A 25180-nucleotide genomic window follows, 5' to 3' on the forward strand; every position below is an offset into this window, starting at 1 on the left:
AGTTCTGTGAGCATTTCGATTATCAGGGCTTTAAATTCTCCATCAGTTATGTTGACTATCTCCTATAACTTAGTTCTCTTTCTGAAGTTTTTCTCTGTTCTTTCATTTGGGCTATATTTCTTTGTCTCAGCATACCTGCTAAATTGTAAGGGGGCAGGGCCTTAGGTATTTGCCAGAGCTGGGCAGCCCCCCTTGCTGTGCTGTGGCACTGCCTGTGAGGGAGGGACCAGAGAGGGAACAATGCAGATTGCCTGCTTGTTTCTAGCCCACTTTCCAAAGAACTCTCCTGTGACACTGGGAGTTTCTCCCACCACAGCAACTGCTGTAGTCCACGGTCAACTCTGAGTCTCAGTCTCACCTTCAGCCAGCCCCACTTGCACAGTCCATCACCTCACAGTGATTTTTTTCATCCGGCCTTCACTGCAACACATGTTCTTACAGGTCTGGTTATTCTGGTTGACTTTTTCTTTAATTTCTTGGTTATCAGAGTTCCATGCAGTTTGATTTCCTGGTACTTCCGGTTGTTTATTGATTTTAGATTGGTTGTTATCCTCCTTTCAGTTGTGTGAGGAAGTGAAGGGTTTCTACCTATGCTTCCATCTTGGCTGGAACTCTTTGAAGTTCTCACTGAGCTCCTTGAGCATCCTTATAACCATTATTTTGAATTCAGTGTCTGATAGTTTGGTTACCTCAGTTTCATTTAACAGTCTTTCTGAGAATTCCTCCTTGTGTTTCAGTTGGGGGTTGTTTCTTTGTCTCTCCATTTTCATGACCTTTTTTTGTATCCTGCATGATAGATTTATCTGTTTTGACTCCCTGTGTTCATGGTGTAATCTTCTGTGATAAGGGACCTTTAGGACTCAGTGGTGCAGTCTCCTTGATCACCTTAGCTGGGTGTTCTTGTGCTGCCCTTTATGACTTTTATGTGGCCTCTCCAGTTGTAGTTGGATCTTGGTTGTTGTTGGATCATTCTTTGGTGGGCTCATCCCTTCATATGACTGACTGAGAGAGTCACTCCACCCACCACATCTTGTATACTGTTGTACTGGTGCTGCCAGAAGAAAAACCAACAGCACAGGAAACAGACCAACACCACAATTACACTATAAACATCAAATGGGCCCATAGTAATAAGGTATAAAGAGATTAAGAATATTTTAAGAAAGAAAAAAGAATATGAGATGACTTACTAAAAGAAAAGAGATTTTGCAACAGTAGAGGGAGGGTCAATAATAAGACTAAGAATAGAGATAAGTCAGAGAGGGAGAGTAAATAAAATTTACTTCATAAATAAAAATGAGAGGAGAGAAGGTGGGATGGAGTAAGAAAAGGAAAACATATAGTATTAGATTAAAACTTAAATTTAAGAAAAAATGTGGGCTGCGAACCAAAATGTCGCAGGTTCAATTCCCAGTCAGGGTACATGCCTGGGTTGCAGGCCATGACCCCCAGCAACCACACATTGATGTTTCTCCCTCTCTCTCTTTCTCCCTCCCTTCCCTCTCTAAAAACTAAATAAATAAAATCTTAAGAAAAAATGTATATATATGTATATATCTATTAGAGAAAAAATAGACAACCACAACTCTGTGTGTGTATGTGTGTATATACACACACATATATATAAAATATGGACCTAACTGTAGTAAAAGCTCCCCCACTATAATATCAACAACCAGTTAGCTAAGATTTTATAGGAGGGATAGGAATAACAGGGTTAAAGGAAAGAAAGAAGAGTTTAAGAGTCAGAGTCATCTAGAGGAATGAGAAGTTATTTTGAGAGGACAGAGGGAGTAGGAATACTAAGAGTGTGGAAGGAAAGCCTGGCTAAGACAGGGAAAACTAACATTTAAAATGAAAAAAGGAAGGAGCAGGAGGAAGGCAAAATGGAGTAGGTGAGATAAACAGTGAAATTTGGGATTTGAAATACAAAGATAGTGACTATTTAGAAGTCAGATTGAAGAAGAGTAACTTCTTATCTACAACGTAAGAGCAAAGATTGATAAAGTTGGAGGGAGAGTAAGGGTATTTCAAGAATAGGAAAAAAAGAATGTGAGATAACTAGTGACAAAGTGTTTTGAGAGGCTGGAGGGGGAGCAATAGTATTAGTGCAGAATATAAACAAGTTGTAGCAAGAGAGAAAATAGAGTTTAGAACAAAAATACAAAGAGGGAGGAAAGAGGTAGTATGGAGTAAGACAAGGGAAGAGCAATATATGAGATTTTAAATAGACCATATTATAAAATGTGGTGCCATATTGTGCTCAAACATGAAAGATATGAAGTGAATGTTAAACAGCCATGCAATAGAGAAGATTGTGTCTTTTAGTGCCTGTCTCTACTTTCCCTTCTCTGCTGGGTTTCTTAGAAAGGGACCCAAGGAGCTCTCTTGAATGTAATGTCTGATGAAGAGCCCTATCTGCACTTTTTCTTCGTACCCCTGAGGAAATGTATGCAGCAGGAAACTCCTGAGCCTAGCCTGGCCCATCTGCTGAGCCTTTAATCCCACAGGTGAGGGCCAGTTTCACCAGTATGTGAAAGGATCTGGTTTGCTGCAGCAAATCTCAGGCATTCAGTTCCTGCCTTCAAGACCCAAGCCTGCTGCTGTCTCACAGGAGTTTTGGCCTAAATTCTCCACTCTCAGCTGCCCTCTCTTCACAAGCCATGCTGGGTCAGGTCCTCCCATTACTTCAGTGTATTCTCTGCCTCTGAGTTTTTGGTTAGCAAAAACCCACCCATGCACACAGGTGTGCGAGCCCTGGGTCCCTGCTGAGCCTTGGATCTGGTATCACCTCCCTTTCGAAAGTGTTTCTGTATTTGAAGCAGTAATCAAACAACTCCTGACACACAAAAGCCCTGGACCAGATGGTTTCACAGGACAATTTTACAAAGCATTTAAGGATAAGCTAACCCCAATCCTTCACAGATTATTCCAAAAAATCCAATAAGATGGAAAACTCCCAAATGATTTTTGTGAAGCCAGCATCATCCTAATCCCAAAGACAGATAAAGACACAACAAAGAAAACTGCAGGCCAATGTTGCTAATGAACATAGATGCTAAAATCCTCAACAAAATATTGGCAGACCGCATCCAGTAAAATGTTAAAAAGATCATACACCATGATCAAGTGGGATTCATTCCAGGGATGCAAGGATGGTACAATATTCACAAATCAATAAACGTAATACATCACATAAACAAAACAAAAGAAAAAATCATATGATCATATCAATAGATACAGAATAAGCATTTGATAAGGTACAGCACCCATTTATGATAAAAACACTCAGCAAAAGGTGAATAGACAGAGCATTCCTCAACATAATAAAGGCCACATACAGAAGACCTACAGCCAACATCATACCCAATGGGCAAAGCTAAAACTTTTCCCACTAAGATCAGGAACAAGACAAGGATGCTCACTTTAACCACTCTTATTCAACATAGCATTGAAAGTCCTAGCCACAGCAATCAGACTAGAAAAATAAATAAAAAGCATCCATATTGGAAAGGAGGAAGCAAAACTGCCATTGTTTACAGGTGACATGATAGTGTACATAGAAAACCCTATAGACTCCACCAAATACTACTCGACCTGATAAGTGAATCTGGCAAAACAGCAGGATACAAAGTAAATACTCAAAAATCAAAGGCATTTTTTTGTACACCAACAATGAAATATCAGAAACAAAAATCAGGAAAAAAAATCTTATTTGATATAGCAACAAGAAAAATAAAGCACCTAGGAATAAACCTAACCAAAGAGGTAAAAGACCTGTACCCAGGAAACTACACAGTACTAAAGAAAGAAATTAAGAAAGACACAAACAATTGGAAGCATGTACCATGCTCATGGATCAGAATAATTAACATAATCCAAATGTCCACACTATCCAAAGCAATTTATAGATTCAATGCAATACCTATTAAACTACCAATGACATATTTCACAGAAATAGAACAAATGTTTCAGAAATTTATATGGAACTATAAACAATCCCAAATAGCTGAAGCAATTTTGAGAAAGAAGAACAAAGTAGGATGGATCACAATACGTGATATCAAAGTGTATTACAAGGCCACTGTATTCAAAACAGCCTGGTACTGGCATAAGAACAGACATATAGACCAATGGAACAGAACAGAATCCAGAAATAAACCCAAGACTCTATGGTCAATTACTATTCAACAAAGGGGGAAGAAGTATAAAATGGGGCAAAAATAGCCTGCTCAAGAAATGTGGGAGAGCAGGACAGCTACATGCAAAAAAAAATGAAACTCAATCACCAACTTACACCATACACAAAATTAAATTCAAGGTGGATAAAAGATTTAAATATAAGCCATGACACCATAAAAGTCCTTCAGGAGAACATAGGCAGGAAAATCTCATTCCACACAGCAATATCTTCACCAATATGTCCCTTAAAGTAAGGGACATACAGGAAAGAATAAACAAATGGGACCTCATCAAATTAAAGAGCTTCTGCATGGCGACAGAAAACAACATTAGAATTAAAACAGAACCAACTACATGGAAAAACATTTTTGCCAATGATACCTCAGACAAGAGTGTGATCTCCAAAATATATAAAGAATTCACATGACACCACTCCAGGAAGACAAACAACCCAATTTAAAAAATGGGCAAAAGGCTTGAAAAGACACTTCTCCAAAAAAGACATACAGAGGGCCCAGAAAAGTTGCTCAGCAACAGTAACCATCAGAGATATGCAAAGTAAAACTAAGTAAAGTAATGCAAAAGTAATGCATTACAAAAGCAAAGTAATGAGATGCCACTTCACATCATTGAGACTGGCCATCAGAAACAATCAACAAACAAGTGTTGGAGAGAATGTGGAGAAAAGGGAACCCTAGTACACCATTGGTGAGAATGCAGACTGGTTCAGCCTGTGTGGAAAACACTATGGATTTTCCTCAGAAAACTAAAAATGGAACTGTCTTTTGATCTGGCAATTCCACTGCTAGGATTATATCCTAAGAACCCTGAAATACCAATCCAAAAGAACCTATGCATCCCAATGTTCAGAGCAGCACAATTTACAATAGCCAAGTGCTGGAAGCAATCTAAGTGCCCATCAGTAAATGAGTGGATCAAAAAACCACAGTACATTTACACAATGGAATACTATGCAGCAGAAGGAAAGGAGCTCCTACCCTTTGTGACAGCTTGGATGGAACTGGAGAGCATTATGCTAAGTGAAATAAGCCAGGCAGTGAAGGACAAATACCATATGACATCACCTTAGGTGGAACCTAATCAACAAAAGAAAAAAGCACACAAAATATAACCAGAGACATTGAAATTAAGAACAATCTAACAGTAACCAGAGGGGAGGTGGGAAGGCATAATGGTGGGGGGAGTGTTTATAGGAACAATTATAAAGGATATATGGACAAAACCAAGTGGGTGGTGGAAGCAAGGGAGTGAGGTGGGTTTGGCTGGGGTGTGGGGGAGTGGTGGGGGTAAATGCAGACAACTATAATTGAACAACAATAAAGTAATTAAAAATAAGTGGATAGGCTTAAATAGAGGGGGCAGGGTGGAGGGGGCAAAGGCAGAGAAATTGAGACAACTGTAATAGCATAAACAATAAAATATTTTTTAAAAGGGAAAAAATGTTTCTCTATGCCCCTCATACTATTTCATTAGTCCCTGCAGCTCCTGTTCTCCACGCATTCCCTATCCCCAAAAAACTCATAGTCACTCAGGGTCTGGGCTGGCCACCTCCTTTCAGAGCCTCCAACAGTTTTAGATGAAGTTTCTCTCTGAATCCTTCCCAGTTGTTGTTGGGAGAAGCCCCACAGCTATACTGTACACAGGGTGGTGGCAGCACGCTGACCCCACACCCTCCAGAGATCTTCAGCCTCAGGCAGGTGTGTTCCCCTGGGCTGTTTCAGGAGCCTGCACCTCCCAGGCCTTTCCTCACCTCCCTGATAGCTCAAGGGTCCTGAGTCGATCTACAGCTGCCCCAACTCTGTGCAGCCAGAAGTGGGCAGCAGTGGGCAGCAGTGGTGGAATGCCTAGAAAGCCTGAGCCATCAGCAACCTTGCAACCCACAGACGGGCCAGTTTCTGTCTACTCCTGTGCACTCCCCATGCTCTCACCTGCATATATGCTCACTCATAGATACTTTCATTCACTGTTCACTCTGTGTCCTGACTTCAAATCCGGTCATGTCTGAGAGCAGATAAATGGAGCTTCCAGCTACTCTGCCACCATCTTGGATCCTATATAAAGATATTTTAAATTTAAATCTTCCAAGATAATTGACTATTTAAAGAAAAATCAGTGCCTTGATTGGGGTAGGTCAGTTAGTTTGGCATCATCTCGCAAAAGGAAAGGTTGCTGTTTCAATTCCAAGTCAGGGCACATGCCTAGGTTACAGGTTTGGTCCCCGGTTAAGGCACATACAAGGGGCAACTAATGGATGTTTCTCTCTCACATTGATGTTTCTCTCCTTGTTCTCTTTCCCTTCCTTGTTTCTAAAAACACTACCTTTTTGTTTAAAAAAAAGAAAAATCAGTAACAATGTAGTGAAGAAGTTAGAATATATATAAATGTATGTCTATAATAGCACACAATTTTGAAGTGAAAATATACTGTTATATGTTTTCTTGTTGTATATGTGGCATGTTATAATACCACTTGAAACTAGGCTGTGATGTAGGCTGGATAATGGCCCTCAAAGGTATTAAGTGCTAACTTCTGGAGCCTTGGAATGTTACCTTAAATGGCAAAGACTTTGTAGATATGAATACTTTAAGGATATTAATATGGGATGATTATCCCACATCATCTGGGCAGACCCTAAATGCAATCACAAATGTCGTTATAAGAGAGCAGCAGAAGACTGTTTGACACAGACAAAAAAAAAAGGAGTATACAATGTTACCATGGAGGCAAAGATTCAAGTGATGTGGTCACAAATCAAGAATGCCAGCAGCCACCACAAACAGGAAGAGACAAGAAAGAAATTCCTCTGTAGAGCTTTTGAAGGGAGTGTGGTCATGCCAATACCTTGAATTTAACCCAGTGAAATTTATTTCAGATTTCATGACAGAATCATTTTCTTTTGCTTTAAGCCACCAGGTTTTTAGTATTTGTAACAGTAGCCAGTACATACTTACACATGTGATAGGTTAAAACATGTCTACTCTAAGACGTAAAGCAACAAATAAAATTACACAAAAAAGAAGTATAACTAATGATTCAAAAATAAAAAGGAGGTAAATGGCATTTTAAAAATATTCAATTTAGAGTGGAAATGTGATTCTTTTCTTTCTGCTCTATGCCCAAGTGGCTGCTGTAGAAATGGGAAAGTTTATGAAACCTGGGGGAATGGTGTTAGTCCTGGCAAGACACTCTTCCAGATACAAAGTAGTCATCATGAAAAACATTGATTATGGCACCTCACACTGCCCCTATAAGTATGCTCTGTTGCCTAGAACTTATCACTATCCCAGCAAAGTGAAGATGCCATGAGCAAGAAAATTGCCAAGAGGTCAAAAATCAAGTCTTTTGAGAAAGTTTACAACTACAATCACTTCATGTCACAAGATACTTTGTGGATATCCTCTTGGACAAAACTGTCATCAACAAGGACATCATAGACCCTGCTGTGACACACAAGGCCCAGGGGAGGCCAAGGTCAAGTTCAAAGGGAGGTACAAGACCAATAAGAACAAATGGTTCTTCCAGGAACTGCAGTTTTAGATATTTTTTGTTTCAGCCATTAAAAATTCAACAAAAAAACCTTGACCAGTGTGTCTCAGTTGATTACAATGTCATCCCATAAACTGAAAGATTTGGGTTCAATTCCCAGTCAGGGTACTTATGCAGGTTGTAGGTTCATCCCTGGTCAGGGACTGCATGCAGAAGGCAACCAATCAGAATTTCTATCTTACATGTGTGTTTCTGCCTCTCTCTCCTCCCTTCCCCTTCCTTTGTCTCCTCTCCCCTCTCCTCTATTTTCTCCTCCCTCTCCCTTCCTCTCTCTCTAACAGCAATGAAAAAAATGTCCTATGGTAAGGACAAAAAAAAATGTTTAATCCTTTCAAAAAAACTCAGTCTAAAAAATGGCAGAAAAATAAAACAAAGGGAACAAAGAACTGATAAGGCAAATAGAAAATACATAGCAAAATGGTTCCATGAAGTCCAACCATATTAATAATCAAATTTAACTAATTAATTGTCCTAAATTAACTTTTCTTTATTCTGGCCAGGAAAAACATTCTGCCCTCCTCCCTCTACCCTACTTTTATCTTGCAAGACTTGCATGATTCTTTTTTAAAACAACAAAGTCCAGAACAAAATCTGAAACAAGCAGTATAAAAATGTAAGAGATCAATGGAAAATTGCCCCACAATAGACAGGCAAAAGGATAACAAACTAACACTAATCAAAAGAAAACTGCAGTTCTTATATTACAACAAAAAAGTAGATTTTTGAGTAAAAGCTGTTACCAGGCATAAAGTGGGTTATTTTATAATGGCAAAATGTTATTCATTAAGGAGGCATAACAAACCTAAACAGTTATGAAATGAATAAGAGGGATTCAAAATACATGAAGCAAAAACAGGATTCCAAATAAAAATAGACAAACACACAATTAGAAGCAGAGATTTCATTACTTCACCTTCCATATTTGATAAAATAAGTACAAAAAATCAATTAGGATATAGTAACTTAACACTTTCAACATTAACAGCATTACCAACCAACTTAAAGTAATTGACATTTATATAACACTGAAAAAAAAACCACTGTAGGATGCATATACATTCCCTTCACATTTACCAAGCTATACCACACTATGTGCCATAATAAAAATCTGAAAAAATTAAATTATTAAAATTATGTTTAACAATTAGTAATTATGTGCAGTATTGTGAACTAGACTTACCTTATTGTGATGATAATATACACACATGTCAAATTATTATGTTGAACAACTGAAATTAATGTAATGCTATATGTCAATTACATTTTGAATGTCTATTGTCAAAAAGACAAGAGATAAGAAGTGTAGGTGAGGATGTAGAGAAAGGGGAAGGCTTGTGCCCTATTTGTGGGATTGTAAACTAGTGCAGCCACTATAAAAAATGGTGTGAAGTTCCCTCAAAAATTAAATATAGAACTACAGTATGATCCAGGAACCTTACCTCTGAGTATGTATCTGAAGGGAAAAAATCACTATATTAATAAGATATATGGAAGATAGAAGTGGTGGTAGATACACTGTGCCTCATCCCACAACCAAAAGGACAGCAACAAATTTAAAAACAAAAAACAACCAGAACTGCCCAAAACTGAACTGTATGGAAGTCCAATAACCAAGTAATTAAAGAAGAAACATTAATCCAGATCATGAGATGGGCAGCCAGGGAAGAAGGTACTCATGGCAAGGAGGTGGCCCATGGACCAGGTAAGGCAACAGCTGTTGGAGCAGGAGGTCTCTCATTTGCATGCTGATAAACAGGGAGGAACAACTGAGGAGCAAGAAAGAAAGCATAACCCAGTGTTCCAGCACTGAAAAATAAAACCTCAATACTTCTGACTGAAAAAAAAAACTCTCTAGGGTGTGGCAGCAGGAGAAACTACCACCTCACAGGAGAGTTTGTTGGAGAGACCCATGAGGTCCTAGAGCATACACAAAACCACTCACCTGGGAATCAGCACCAGAAGGACCCAATTCACTTGTAGCTAGTGGAGGAAGTGACTGAAAGCCAGCTGAGAGCTGAGCAGGTGGAACTGTTCCCTTTTTTAACACTCCTCTATGAAAAGCACCACAATGCAGTGACATGGGTTGCTCCACCCTGGCAAATACCTAAGATTCTTTCCCTTACTATGTAACAGATGTGCTGAGATGCCCCCCCAAAAATGGCCCAAATGAAAGAACAGATCAGAGCTCCAGAAAAAATATAACTAAGCAATGAAGAGATAGCTAACCTATCAGATGCACACTTCAAAACACGGTGATCAGGATGCTCACAGAAATGGTTGAGTATGGCAACAAAATAAAGGTAGAAGTGAAAGCTATGAAAAATGAATTAAAGGAAAATGCACAGGGAACAGTGATGGGAAGGAAACCAGGACTCAGATCAACAGTTTACACCAGATAGAAGAAAGAAACATTCAACCAGAACAGAATGAAGAAACAAGAATTCAAAACTATGAAGAGAGGCTTACTAACCTTCAGTACAATTTTAAATATTCCAACACTTGTATCATAGGGGTGCCAGAAGAAGAAGAGGAAGAGCAAGGAATTGAAAACTTATTTGGAAAAATAATGAAGAAGAGCTTCTCTAATTTGGCAAAGGAAATAGACTTCCAGGAAGTCCAGGAAGCCCAGAGAGTCCCAAAGAAGTTGGACCCAAAGAGGAACACACCGAGATACATCATCATTAGGTACCCAAGCATTAAGATAGGGAGAGAATCTTAAAAGCAGCAAAAGAAAATGAAAGTGTTACCTACAAAGGTGTCCCCATAAGACTGTCAGCTGATTTCTCAAAAGAAACCTTATAAGCAAGAAGGGTCTGGAAAGAAGTGTTTGAAGTTATGAAAGTCAGGGACCTATATCCAAGATTACTCTGTCCAGCAAAGTTATCATTTAGAATGTGAGGGCAAATAAAGTGTTTCCCAGATAAGGTCAAGTTAAAGGAGGTCATCATCACTAAGCCCTTATAATATGAAATGTTAAAGGGACTTATCTAAGGAAAAGAAGATCAAATCCGTAAACAGTAAAATGACATCAAACTCACAACTATCAACAACCAAACCTAGAAAAAAAAAAACTAAGCAAACAACTACAACAGGAACAGAATCACAGAAATGGAGATCACATGTAGGATTATCTGTGGGGAGGGGGTGGCAGGAGAATGAGGGAAAAGGTACAGGGAATAAGTAGCATAAATGGTAGCTAGAAAATAGATAGAGAGAGGTTAATAGTATAGGAAATATAGAAGCTGGAGAATTTGTATGTATGACCCATGGGCATGAACTAAGGTGGGGGGTGACTGAGGGTGGGAGGTGCAAGGTGGAGAGGAATAAAGAGGGGAAATGGGACAACTGTAATAGCATAATCAATAAAATATATTTTAAAAAATAAAATAATGTAAATTAATAAATTTAAAAATAAAAAATGAAATATATGAATTCCCATATTAGTGCAACATAATCCACAATAGCTGATATGGAAACAACCTAAGTGTTCATTGACAGATGAACAGATAAGGGAAATGTGAGATATATATATATATATATATATATATATATATATTATTCAGCTATTAAATAGAGAAAATCCTGCCATTTGCAACATATGAAGGGACCTTGAAAGCATTATCATATGCCAGAAAGGAAAAACAAATATTGTATTATTTCACTTATATGTGGAGTCTAAAAACAGCAGACTCATAGGTACAGGGAACAGACATAATTAGAGCCACAGGGCTGGATGGGAACTGGTGAAATTGGTCCAAAGATAGAAACTTCCAATTATATTACAATAAATAAGTTCTACTGAACAGCATGGTGATTATAGTTAACAATGCTATATTGCATATTTGAAAGTTACTAAGAGAACAGATCTTGAAAGTTCTCATCCCAAGGTGAAAATGTAAGTATGTGCAGTAATGAATGTTAACTAAATCCACTGTGGTAATCATTTCATAATACATACTTATTTCAATCCTTTATGTTGAACACCTTAAAATAAAAAATGTCATATGGCAATTATATCTCAATACACAATGGTGGGATGATGTAGACCCCATTTGGAGATTCTCCACAGGTGGATCATCACTCTCCAGCATACCCACTCCCATTTCTTTTTTAAAAATATATTTTATTAATTATGCTATTACAGTTGTCCCAATTTTTCCCCTTTGCCCCTTTCTGCCCTTACATCCATTCCTTCAAGCATCTCTCCTTAAGTCATCTCCATGGGACATGTATATAATTTCTTTGGCCCCTCCATTTCTTATGTTATTCTTAACATCCTCCTGTCTGTTTTATACCTACCAATTATGCTTCCTAATCCCTGTACCTTTTCCTCCATTCTCATCCTTTCCCCCTCCCCACTGATAACCCTACATGTGATCTCCAACCTAAAATTCTGTTCCTATTCTAGTTGTTTTAGTCTTTTTTAGATTCAGTTGTTGAGGGTTGTGAATATGTTGCCATTTAACGTTCATAGTTTTGATCTTCTTCTCCTTAAATAAGTCCCTTTAACATTTCATGTAATAATGGCTTGGTGATGGTGAACTCCTTTAGCTTTACTTTGTCTGTGAAGCACTTTATCTGTCCTTCCATTCTGAATGACAGCTTTGATGGAGAGGGTAATCTAAGTGGTAGGTGCTTGTTTTCCATCATTTTGAATACATCTTGCCAGGCCCTTCTAGTCTGAAAGGTTTCTTTTGAGAAATCAGCTGACAGTCTTATGGGAGAGAACTCCTTGGTAGGTAACACTCTCCTTTTGTCATGCTGCTTCTAAGAGAGTATATCTCTTTATCTTAAATCTTTGGTATTTTGATTATGATGTGTCTTGGTGTGGCCATCTTTGGGTCCAATTTGTTTGGGACTCTCTGTGTTTCCTGGACTTGTACGTCTACCAAAGTAGGGAAGTTTTCTTTTATTATTTTTTTCAAATAATTTTTCAGTTTTTTGCTCTTCCTCTTCTCCTTCTAGAATCCCTATAATTTAGGTGTTGGTACATTAGGAAAAGTCCCAAAAGTTCCTTATACTATCCTCATTTTTTGAATTCTTGTTTCTTCTTCTGTTCTAACTGAATGTTTATTTCTTCCTTATGTTCCAAATTGTCAGTTTGAATTCCAGCTTTATCCCCTCCAATGTTGGTTTCCTGTAGATTTTTCTTTATTTCACTTAATGTACACTTGGTTTCTTCCTGGGTCTTTTTTATGCTGTTGCCACACTTATTGAGTTCTTTGGGCATCCTTATAACCAGTGTTTTGAACTCTGCATCTGATACATTCACTATCTCCCTTTCATTTAGTTATTTTTCTGGGGTTTTGGTCTGTTCTTTCATTTGGGCCATATTTCTTTGTTTCTTCAATTTATCAGCCTCTTTGTGTTTGTGTATTAGGTAGAGCTGCTTTGACTCCCTGTCTTACTAGTGTGGCCTATTGTAGAAAAGGCTCCTATAAATTGTGTGGGGTAGAAACTTAGGTAATCAGTAGGACAGGGCAACCTGCTTCACCACTTTGTGGCTCTGTATGGGAAGAGGGTTCATAGAGGGGACAATGCCACTGCCTGGCTTCTGGAGGTTTGCCCAGCACTTTCCCTGTGTACCTGGTGTCCTTCCAGCTGTTGCCCTGGTTCTCAATATCCAAGAGTGTAGGTCTGTGTACATTTTAATTCCATGGGGGTCCTTTACATAGAGTTTCCTAGAAATCCAGCAGTTTCTTCCATTGCTCCAACCCCCACTGGTTTTTACAGCCAGAATTTGTGGGGATTTATCTTTCTGGTGTTGGAACCCTGGGCTGTGTAGCCAGGCTTGGGGCTGGGATTGCTTGCTCCCAAGATATCTCTCCCGATTTCTATCCACCCCATGTGCATGTGGGACTGCCCATTCTGCCATCACTATTTCTCTGCACCACACCAGGTCTCTGCACTTTTCTGCCCATCTCCATGTCTCTACCCCTTCTATCTGTCTGGATGAATGTGGCTTCTTTAATTTATTAGTTGTCAGACTTCCATACAGCTCAATATTCTGACAGTTCTGGGTGATATTTGTTTTGAGGTCTATTGTGATTCTTTTTGTGGTAGTGCAGGGAGGTGAAACAAGTTTACTTACACCTCCATCTTGACTGGGAATCCATGCTCTCCTTTTAAAGGATTCCTTAGAATACTTTGTGTAGCCCTCATGTGTCACCATGGTTGGCAGGGTGACAAACAATGGTTAGGTAGCTGCAGTGCCCCTACTGCTGATGTATTGTCCATACCTCCTCCCAACTCCTTCGCCAATTCCTGGGGCTAGAATTCCCCCATTGTACATATACATATGTATAACTATGAATATCATAGATATGTCACCTGATTTCTCAACAGAAGCATTTCAGGCCAGAAGAGAGTGGCATGAAATATTCAAGGTGATGAAAAGCAAGGACCTATAGGAGACTTTACCCAGCAAGGCTATCATTTATAATCAAATCAGAAATAATAAACTTACTAGACAAGAACAAGGTAAAGGAGTTTGTTAACACCAAATCATCACTTCAGCAAATGTTAAAGGCCTTGCTTGAGGAGGAGGAGGAGAAGGAGGAGGAAGAGGAAGAAGAAGAAGAAGAAGGGCAACAACAACAAGACCCAGAAGAAAACAGTCTAACAATAAAATGGCACTGCATAGGTATATATCAATAATCACCTTAATGTAAATGGCATAAATGCTCTGACCAAAAGACATAAGATAGCTAAGTGGCTAAGAAAAGAAGATCTCTATATATGCTGCCTCCAAGAGACCCATCTCAGATTGAAAGATACACACAGACTAAAAGTAAAGGGTTAAAAAATATATTTCTTGCAAATGGAAAATAAATAAAAGCTGGGGTAGCAGTATTTATATCTGACAAAATAGACCTTAAAACCAAGGATATTGTAAGAGACAAAGAAGGACACTACATAATGATAAAGGGAATAATCCAATAAGAGGGTATAATCCTAGTAAACATTTACACACCCAACAACAGGAGCACCTAAATATGTAAAGCAAATCTTGATGGACATAGTAGGAGATATTGACAGAAACATGATCATATATTAGGGGATTTTAACAACCCATCAACTTCAATGGATAACACATTCAAATGGTTTTCTTTCTTTCCAGACAGAAAACCAACAAGGAGATAACAACCTTAAATGACACACTAGATCAAATGGACTTAATTGACATCTTCAGAGCAATTTATCCCCAAGCAGCAGAATATACACACTTTTCAAGTGCGCATGAAATGTTTTCTGGGACAGAGAACATGCTGGGACACAAAACAAGTGTCAATAAATTTAAGAAGATTAAAATCATATCAAGCATTATCCCTAACAACAATGCTATGAAACTAGAAATCAATCACAAGAAGAACACTGAAAAACATGCAAAGACATGGAAGCTAAATAACATGTTATTAAACAATAAATGGGTCAACAACAAGATCAAGGAAGAAGTCAAAAATACCTTGAAACAAAGATCAGGAACAATACAAAGTGGTCCACTTTCACCACTTTTATTCAATATAGTATTGGAAGTTTTAACCACAGTGATCAGACAAGATAGGAAATAAAAGGCATCCAAATTGGAAAGGAGGAAACAAAACTGCCACTGTTTGCAGATGACATGATAGTGTATGTAGAAAGTCCTAGAGACTCTACCAAAAAGCTGCTTGACCTAATAAATGAATTTGGCAAAACAGTGGGATACAAAGTCAATATCCAGAAATCAAAGGCATTTTTGTATACCAACAATGAAACAACAGAGGCAGAAATCAAGAGAAAATCCCATTTGATATAGCAAAAAGAAAAATGATAGAAATAAATCTAAGCAAGGAAGTAAAAGATCTGTATACAGAAAATTGCACAACACTGAAGAAAGAAATTAAGGAAGGCACAAACAAATGGAAACATATTCTGTGTTCATGAATTGGAAGAATTAACATCATCAACATGTCCATACTACCCAAAGCAATTTACACATTCAATGCAATACCTGTTAAAGTGCCAATGGCATATGTCACAGACATAGAACAACAAACACCTTAAAAATTTATATGGAACCATAAAGGACCCCGAATAGCTGCTGCAATTTTGAGAAAGAAAAGCAAAGTAGGAGGGATCACAATACCTGATATCAAACTGTATTACAAGGCCACTGTAATCAAAGCAGCCTGGTACTGGCGTAAGAACAGACATATGGACCAATGGAACAGAACAGAGAGCCCAGAAATAAGCCCAAGTCTCTATGGTCAATTAATATTTGACAAAGGGGGCAGCAACATAAAATGGAGTAAAAACAGTCTCTTCAACAAATGGTATTGGGAGACCTGGACAGCTGCATGCAAAAAAATTAAACTCAAGCACCATCTTACCTTATACACAAAAATAAATTCAAGGTGGATAAAAGACTTAAATATAAGCCATGTCACCATTAAAGTCCTAGAGGAGAACATAGGCAGGAAAATCTCAGATATTTTACACAGAAACTTTTTTACTGATATGTCCCCCAGAGCAAGGGACATAAAGGAAAGAATAAACAAATGGGATTTCATCAAAATAAAAAGCTTCTGCACAGCTAAAGAAAACAGTATTAAAATAAAAGGAGAATCAACTGTATGGGAAAACATATTTGCTAATGATACCTCAGACAAGGGTTTAATCTCCAAAATATATAAAGAACTCACATGACTCCACTCTAAGAAGACAAGCAACCCAATTAAAAAATGGGCAAAGAACTTGAACAGACACTTCTCCAAGGAGGACATACAGAGGATTCAGAGACACATGAAAAGATGTTCAATATCGCTAGCTATCAGAGAGATGCAAATTAAAACCACAGTGAGATACCACTTCATACCAGTCAGAATGGCCATCATAAACAAAGCAACAAACAAGTGTTGAAGAGGCTGTGGAGAAAAGGGGACCCTAGTGCACTGTTGGTGGGATTGCAGACTGGTACAACCACTTATGGAAAACAATATGGAACTTCCTCAGAAAACTAAAAATGGATCTGCCTTTTGACCCAGCAATTCCACTGCTAGGATTATATCCTAAGAACCCTGAAACACCAATCCAAAAGTTCCTATGCACCCCAATGTCCATAGCAGCACAATTACAAGTGTGGGAAGCAACCTAGATGCCCATCTAGGTTGGATAAAAAACTATGATACATTTATGCAATGGAATTCTATGCAGCAGAAAGAAAGAAGAAGCTCCTACCCTTTGCAACAGCATGGATGGAACTGGAAAGCATTATGCTAAGTGACATAAAGCAGGCAGTGAAAGACAAATACCATATGATCTCACATTTAACAGGAACCTAAAGAACAAAACAAAGAAACAAGCAAAATATAACCAAAGACACTGAAATAGAGGACAGTCTGACAATGTTCAGAGGGGAGAGGAGAGGGAATTTCAGGGGAATTCCAGGGGAAAAGGGGAAGGGTTTACAGGAAAAGGTATAAAGAACACATGGATAAAAACTAGGGGTGGGTAGAAATGAGAGGGAGGAGGGGAGGGCTGCATGGGTGGTTTGGGATGGGAGTAAAAGATAGAAAATTGTACTGCAACAACAATTAAAATAAAAATATATTTAAAAAATACCTTGAAACAAATGAAAATGAGCAAACACAACAATCCAAAATCTGTGGGACACTGGGACACTGGGAAACCAATCCTAAGTAGGAAATTCATAGCATTACAGGCCTACCTCCAAAAAACAAGAAAAAACTCAAATAAACCCTTTAACTTCACACTTAAAAGAACTTGAAAAGGAACAACAAACAAAGCCCAAAAGAGCAGAAAGAAGGAAATAATTATTAGAGCAGAAATAAATGAAATAGATCCTTAAAAATGATACAAAAGATCAATGATCCAAGAACTGTTTTTTTTTAAAAGACAAAAAGGATCGAAAAACCTTTAACAAGACTCATCAATAAAAAAAGGGAAAGGACCTAAATAAATAAAATCAGAAATGAAAGAGGAGAAATAACAACTGACATCAAAAATTACAAAGAACTTTAAGAAAATATTATGAACAATTATATGTCAACAAACTGGATAATCTGGATGAAATGGTAAAATTCCCAGAAATGTACAACCTTCTAAAATTAAATCAGGAAGAACCAGAGAATCTGAATAGACAGATTACACTTAGTGAAACTGAAGCAATAAAAAACAAAAAACAAAAAACAAAACAACCTCCTGGCAAATAAAAGCCCTGGACCAAATGCCTTCACAGACAAATTTTACCAAACACTCTAAGAAGAACTAATACATCTTCTACTCAAACTATTTCATAAAATTCAAGAGGAAGGAAGTCTTCCAAACTTATTTGACGAAGCCAGCATTATCCTAATTCCAAAACTGGATAAAGACACTACAAAGAAAAAAAATTATAGGCCAATATCTCTGATGGACATAGTTGCTAAAGTTATCAACAAAATATTTGTTAACCAAATACAGCAATGCATCAAAAAGGTCATACAACACTATCAAGTGGGATTTATCCTGGGAATGTAAGGATGGTACAACATTTGCAAATCAATAAATGTGATTCACCACATAAACAAAATGAAGGATAAAAACCACATGATTATATCAGTAGATGCAGAAAAAGCTTTGATAAAACCAGCACTCATTTCTGATAAAAAGTCTCAACAAAGTGGGATATAAAGAGAACACACTTAAACATAACAAAGGCCACATATGAGAAGCCCTATGCAAGCATCATATCAATGGGCAAATTCTGAAAGAGTTTCCCTTAAGATTGGAAACAAGACAGGCAAGTCCACTTTCACCTCTCTTATTCAATATACTACTGAAAGTCCTAGCCATAGCAATCAGAAAAGAAGATATAAAAGGCATCCAAAGTGGAAAAGAAAAAGTAAAACTAGACAGATTTGCAGACGACATGATACTGTGTATAGAGAACCCCAAGGTTCCATCAAGAAGCTACTACAACTTATAAATGAATTCAGCAAAGTAGCAGGATACAAAATTAACATTCAGAAATCAGTTGCATTTTTATATGCCAATAATGAACTAACAGGGGAATTTAAAAAACAACCCCATTCACAATTGCTTCAAAAAGAATAAAATACCTATGAATAAATCTAACCAAAGATGTAAAAGACCTGTGCTTTGAAAATTATGACACTGAAGAAAGAAATTGTGGAAGATACAAACAAGTGGAAACACATACTGTGTTCATTGAAAGGAAGAATTAACATAATGAAAATGTCCATACTACCCAATGCCTTCTAATAGATCCAATGCAATTCCTATCAAGATTCCAATGGCATACTTCACAGAACTAGAACAAATATTTCAGAAATTTATAAGGACCACAAAAGGTCTGGCATAATAACAGTGATCCTGAGAAAGAAGAACAAAGTTGGAGGAATCATGCTCTTTAATATCAAACTATACTATGAGGTCATAGTAATCAAACCAGCCTGGTGCTGGCATAAGACAGACATATAGACCAATGGAATAGAACAGAGAGCCCAGAAATAAACCCACACCTTTATAGTCAATTAATATTCTACAATATTCCTCTACAGAGGAAGCAAACATAGAATGGGCTAAAAATAGTTTATTCAATAAATAATGTTGGGAAAATTGGACAGATACAGAAAGAAAAGTGAAACTAGACCACCTTCTTATACCACACATAAGAATAAATTCAAAATAGATCAAAGACTTAAATGTTAGACCTGAAACTGTGAAAATCCTAGAAGAAAAAGTAAGCTGCAAAATCTCAAACATTGCTTATAGAAATGTTTTATAAGGTATATCTCCCCAGACAAGGGATATAAAAGAAAAAAAAATGAGAATTAATTAAACTAAAAAGTTTTTGTATAGCGAAGAACACTATGAACAAAATAAAAATACAACCCATAGAATGGGGGAACATATGCTTCTAAAATCATTTTATGAAGCCAGCATTACTCTGTATACCAAAGCTACATAAAGCCATTAAAAGAAAGAACATTACAGATTAATATCCCGATGTTATATAGATGCAAAATATCTCAAAAACACATTAGCAAGTTGAATTAAATAGCACACTGAAAGGATCATACACCATGATCAAGTGGTTTAACCCTGGGATGCAAAGATGGTTCAACATATGCAAGTCAAATAATGTGATATACCATATTAATAGAATAAAAGATAACAATCATATGATCTCAATAGATGCATAAAAACATTTGACAAAATACAACATTCTTGCAATGATAGAAACCCTCAACAAATTGGGCATACAGGGAGCATACATCAACACAATTAAGGCCATATAGACAAGCCTACAGTTAATATCATACTTAATGGTGAAAAATTGAGCACTTTTCCTTTAAGATCAGGAAAAAGACAAGGTTCTTACTCTAAAAACTCTTATTCAACACAGTACTGAAACTCTTAGCCAGATCAATCAGACAAAATAAAAAAATAAGAGGCACCCAAATGAGAAGGGAAGAGATAAAAGTGTCTTTGAAGATTATATGATGTTATATATAGAAAATTCTAAGGACTCCATCAAAAATCTGTTAGAATAAATGAAATAAGTAAAGTTGGAAGATTCAAAATCAACACACAGAAATCAGTTGCATCTTTTTTATTACCCCCCCCCCATTACTCTCCACTGCACTACCCAACCCCCCACATCACACATTCAATCCTCTGCTGCACCACCACTATTGTCTTTTTTCTTGGGTCCTTTATACATATTCTTTGACTTGACAATGCCCCTTCTTTCCCTGATTATTACCCTCACTCCTCCCTTCTGGGTCACTGTCAGTTTGTTCTTTATTTCCATTTCTCTGGTTTTATTTTGCTCACTTGTTTGTTTTCTTGATTAGGTTCCACTTATAAGTGAGATAATATGGTATTTCTCTTTCACCACCTGGCTTATTTCACTTAGCATAATACTCTCCAGTTCTATCCATGCTACCATGAAGGGTAGGAGTCCCTTCCTTCTTTCTACTGTGTAGTTTTCCATTTTGTAAATGTATCATGGTTTTTTGATCCACTTATTTACTGATGGGCACTTAGGTTACTTCCAGCACTTGGCTTTTGGAAATAGCACTGCTATGAACATTGGGGTGCATAGGTTCTTTTGAATTGATGTTTCAGGATTCTTAAGGTATAATCCCAGCAGTGGAATTGCTGGATCAAAAGGCAATTCTATCTTTAGTGTTTTTGGAGAAGTTCCATACTGTTTTCCACGGTGGCTGCACCAGTCTGCATTTCCATCAACAGTGTACTAGGGTTCCCTTTTCTCCATAACCTGGCCAGCACTAGTTGTTGACTTGTTTATGATGGCCATGCTGACAAATGTGAAGTGGTATCTCACTGTGGTTTTAATTTGCACCTTTCTGATTGCTAGTGATGCTGAGCATCCTTTCATATGTCTCTGGGCACTCTGTATGTCCTCTTTGGAGAAGTGTCTGTTCAGGTCCTTTTCCATTTTTTAATTGGATTGTTTTCCTGGTGTGGAGTTGTACAAGTTCTTCCTACAATTTGGAGATCAAACCCTTGTCCATGGTATCATTGGCAAATATATTCTCCCATATGGCTGGTCCCTTTTCCTTTGGTTGATGTTTTCTTTAGCCATGCAAAAGGTTTTTAATTTGATGAAGACCCATTTGTTTATTCTTTCTTTTATGTTCCTTGCTCTAGGGGACATATCAGTGAAAATATTGCTATGTGGAATATCTGAGATTTTCCTGCATATGTTCTCCTCAAGGACTTTTATGGTGTCGCGACTTATATGGATTTCTATATTCTAATAATGATATATCTGAAAAAGAAATAAAAACAATTTAATTTATAATAGCATCAGAAACAATAAAATACTCAGCAATAAATTTACCCACAGGAGGTGAAAGATCTGTATACTGAAAATTACAATACCCTTATAAAACAAATTGAAGATGACTGAGGCAAAAGGAAAGCTATCTGGTGCTTGTGGATTGAAATAATTAATATTGTTAAAATGTCCATACTACCCCAAACCATCTATAGATTCAATGCAATGGCATTGCAATTCCAATGCCATTGGAATTGCATCCAATGCAATGCAATGGCATGGCAAGTCAATGGCATTTTCATAGAAATCGAAAAAACAATTTAAAAATTTCTATGGAAACACAAGAGATCCCAGGTAGCCAAAGCAATACTGAGAAAGAAAAACAAAGCTGAAGGCATCACACTTAGTGATTTCAAACTATACTACAAAGCTATCATCATTAAAACTGTATGTTACTGGCATAAAAATAGACACATTGACTAATGGAACAAAATTGAGAGCCCAGAAATAAACCTGCACATATAGAGACAACTATTATTTGACAAGAAAGGTAAGAATATTCAATGAAAAAGGATAGTCTCTTCAGTGTGGTGTTGGGAAAACTGGATAATCACATGCAAATAAAGTTGGACCTATCTTAACCACTTACAAAAATTAAGTCAACATGGATTAAAGACTTAAGTATGAGACTTGAATCTGTAAAACTCCTAAATGAAAACAAGGAAAAACACCCCTTGACATTGGTCTTGGCAACAACTTTTGAATATGACACTAAAAGGACAAACAACAAAGGAAAAAATAAGTAAATGGAAATATACAAAACTAAACAGCTTCTGAAGAATGAAGGGAATGATTAACAAAATGAAAAGGCAACCTATGGGATTGGAGACTATTTTCACACCCTATATCTGATAAAGGATTAAATACAAAAAAAAATTATACAAGGAACTCACACAACTCCATACCAAAGCACAAATAATATGATTTAAAAATGGGCAGAGAAACTGAATAGACATTTTTCCAAAGAACACACAGAAATGCCCAACAAGTACATGAATATGTGCTCAGTATCACTAATCATCAGGGAAATGCAAATCAAAACCACAAGGATGCGGACAAAAGGGAACCCTCATGTACTGCTGGTGGGAATGCAGATTGGTGCAGCCACTACAGAAAACAGTATGGAGGGTTCTCAAAAAATTAAAAATAGAACTACCCTATGATCCAGTGATTTCACTTCTGAGTGTACATGAAAAGGGAATAAACAGAATCTGATGCAATAACTGCTCTCCCATGTTTATTATAGCATTATTCACAATAGCCAAGATATGGACCTAATCTGTTTGTCAGTGGATGAATGGATAAAGAAGGATATATATGTATGTAGCTATAAATATTATTTTATATATGATTATATATATGGATATTAATCAATCACAAGGTAGAAGGAAATCCTCTCAAATGTAACAACATAAATGGACCTTGAGGGCATTATGCTTAGTGGCATAAGTCACTAATATGTGGAATCTAAAAAAACAAACTCATAGAAACAGAGTAAAATGGTGATACAAGGGACTGGGTCAGGTAGAGGGTGGGGAATGGGAAGATGTTGGACAAAAATTCCAAAAAGCTTAAAATATTAATAAGTTCTGGGTATGTACATCATGGTGATTATACTTAATAATACTGTATTGTATACTTGATAGCTTGTAAGGGAGTAATCGTAAACATTTTTTTACCACAAAAAGGAACTAGTAATTAAAAGGCTATGATGGTAATTACATTGATATATATATATATGAATTCAATAGGTTGTATACCTTAATATTACATAATGTTATATGTCAATTATAATCAATATAGCTGGGACAAAAATGTTGTAAGTGTAGATACAAGAAAAACACTGAACATAAAAATCTTTAAAAATTATCATTAATATATTGTAAAACTTTATCTATTCTGCTGATGATTTAGAAAGGGCTATGCAATAGTTTTGAAATACTGAATAAGACACTGTCATATGATGTATAAACTTTAGTGCTTTTCATCTTCCCTAGGTGCCTTAGGCAGAGCTCTATACCCATACATGAAGGTGCTTATATTCAAGCTGATATTTCTGCTAATAGTGTTTTCCTTTATAGTTTCTTTCAGTAATGTAGACAGTAAATGTGATTAGCAGGTGTGTCTAAGCACAGCCAGAGGTATAATCTTGAATAAGAAAAACATATGTAAAAATAGTTAATGGGTGTAAAATCTATTTGTAGTTATAATGCCTGGGTCCTTCTATGTGTAGTGTATTTTCAGAGGCAGTTTCACAAAGTATAATAGATATATTGTCATTCAGAAAATTTTTACCCTGCTCCATCCATTGACTTTCCCATTGACATTGGGCTTGATCAAAAGTCTTCCATTGACCAATTCAGTATTGTAGAAATGATAGCATTCCAGTTCCAAGTACAAATTTAAGAGATGTTGTGGTTTCTGTTTTTCCTTCATGTTCCTACCATCTACCATGTTCTAAGTAATCCCTGATCACTTTACCTGAGCTCTGGAATGAAAAGATACATGAAACACACCTGATCCCAAACATCAGTCTGGAGCCAAGTCCAGCCAGCTTAGCCAAATGTATCTGAACCAGAACTGATCTGTAGACGTGAGCATGAAAAAAATAAATGTTTGTTATTTTAAGCCACTGAGATTTTAGGGTCATTTACTGAATTATTACAGCAAGACATGAGTAATACATTTCCCAAAATATACTAGTATCTTTTGTAATATAATTTTATTTAAAAAAAACCCAGAGGATTCACTTCAGTTGTTAATTTTTCCTTAAGCTTATTTTCACATATGACCAATGAAATATCAGTTAGTCTTTGTGCTGGAAACCTTCTGTTTGCCTCTCCAAATTCATTCTCCATCTTTTCCTATCTTGCTCTGTGCCTTAAGAGGTGTAGGTAAGGTTTGGCCAATGGGGCACACTGACAGGAGAGCATAAGAAGAAGTAGAAAAGGGTAGGATTGGGAATATTTAATTTCTGGACTTTCTCCCTGCTGTGTCACTGAGAACACCCTGGCCAAAAGGCCAGGCAGCCCTCTCCACTTTTAAGGAATAGCTGACTTCCTTTTTCCATGTGGAGTTTAGGGTGGCTAAGTCCTGTGCTGGACTATTCCTTGCGGTCTCCAAATACACTGTCCACACCTTCATAAATAGTGCCATTAAACTTTCTTCAAATTGTTCAGTTTGAGTGTGCCATGTATCTCCTGTTATAAACTTGACTGATACAAATTCCTTGGTTAAATATTATAAGAAGTATTTAGGAAGTGCAGGAGTTCAATTTGATCTGGTATTTTGACTGGCATACTTTATATCAAAAGAAAATGTAAACATATATATGTGAAGAATATGCATGGCTCCCAAACTGATTTTGTGACCCCCACACCAGGCTTTGAGATCTGTGAGACCTTTCTCAGGCCAGTGTTTTTTGTCAGGTACCTTGATATTATTTCCAGCTCCAAAATTTTTGCTAATTAAAAACTCTTAAAAGTTTTTTCCTCTATTTTTCTCCATAAAAACTAATTTCATTTTAAAATTTCTTCTCTGGATTCAGTAAATGAGAAA

General features: G+C 37.0%; 1 pseudogene; it reads left to right on the forward strand.

Annotated features, from left to right (window-relative positions):
• Positions 1 to 7338: 7338 nt before the first annotated feature.
• LOC114491355 lies at positions 7339 to 7740 on the forward strand (annotated as a pseudogene).
• The last annotated feature ends 17440 nt before the right edge of the window (positions 7741 to 25180 follow it).

This window comes from Phyllostomus discolor, chromosome 1 (assembly GCF_004126475.2).
Source record: "Phyllostomus discolor isolate MPI-MPIP mPhyDis1 chromosome 1, mPhyDis1.pri.v3, whole genome shotgun sequence".
Lineage (NCBI taxonomy): Eukaryota > Metazoa > Chordata > Mammalia > Chiroptera > Phyllostomidae > Phyllostomus > Phyllostomus discolor.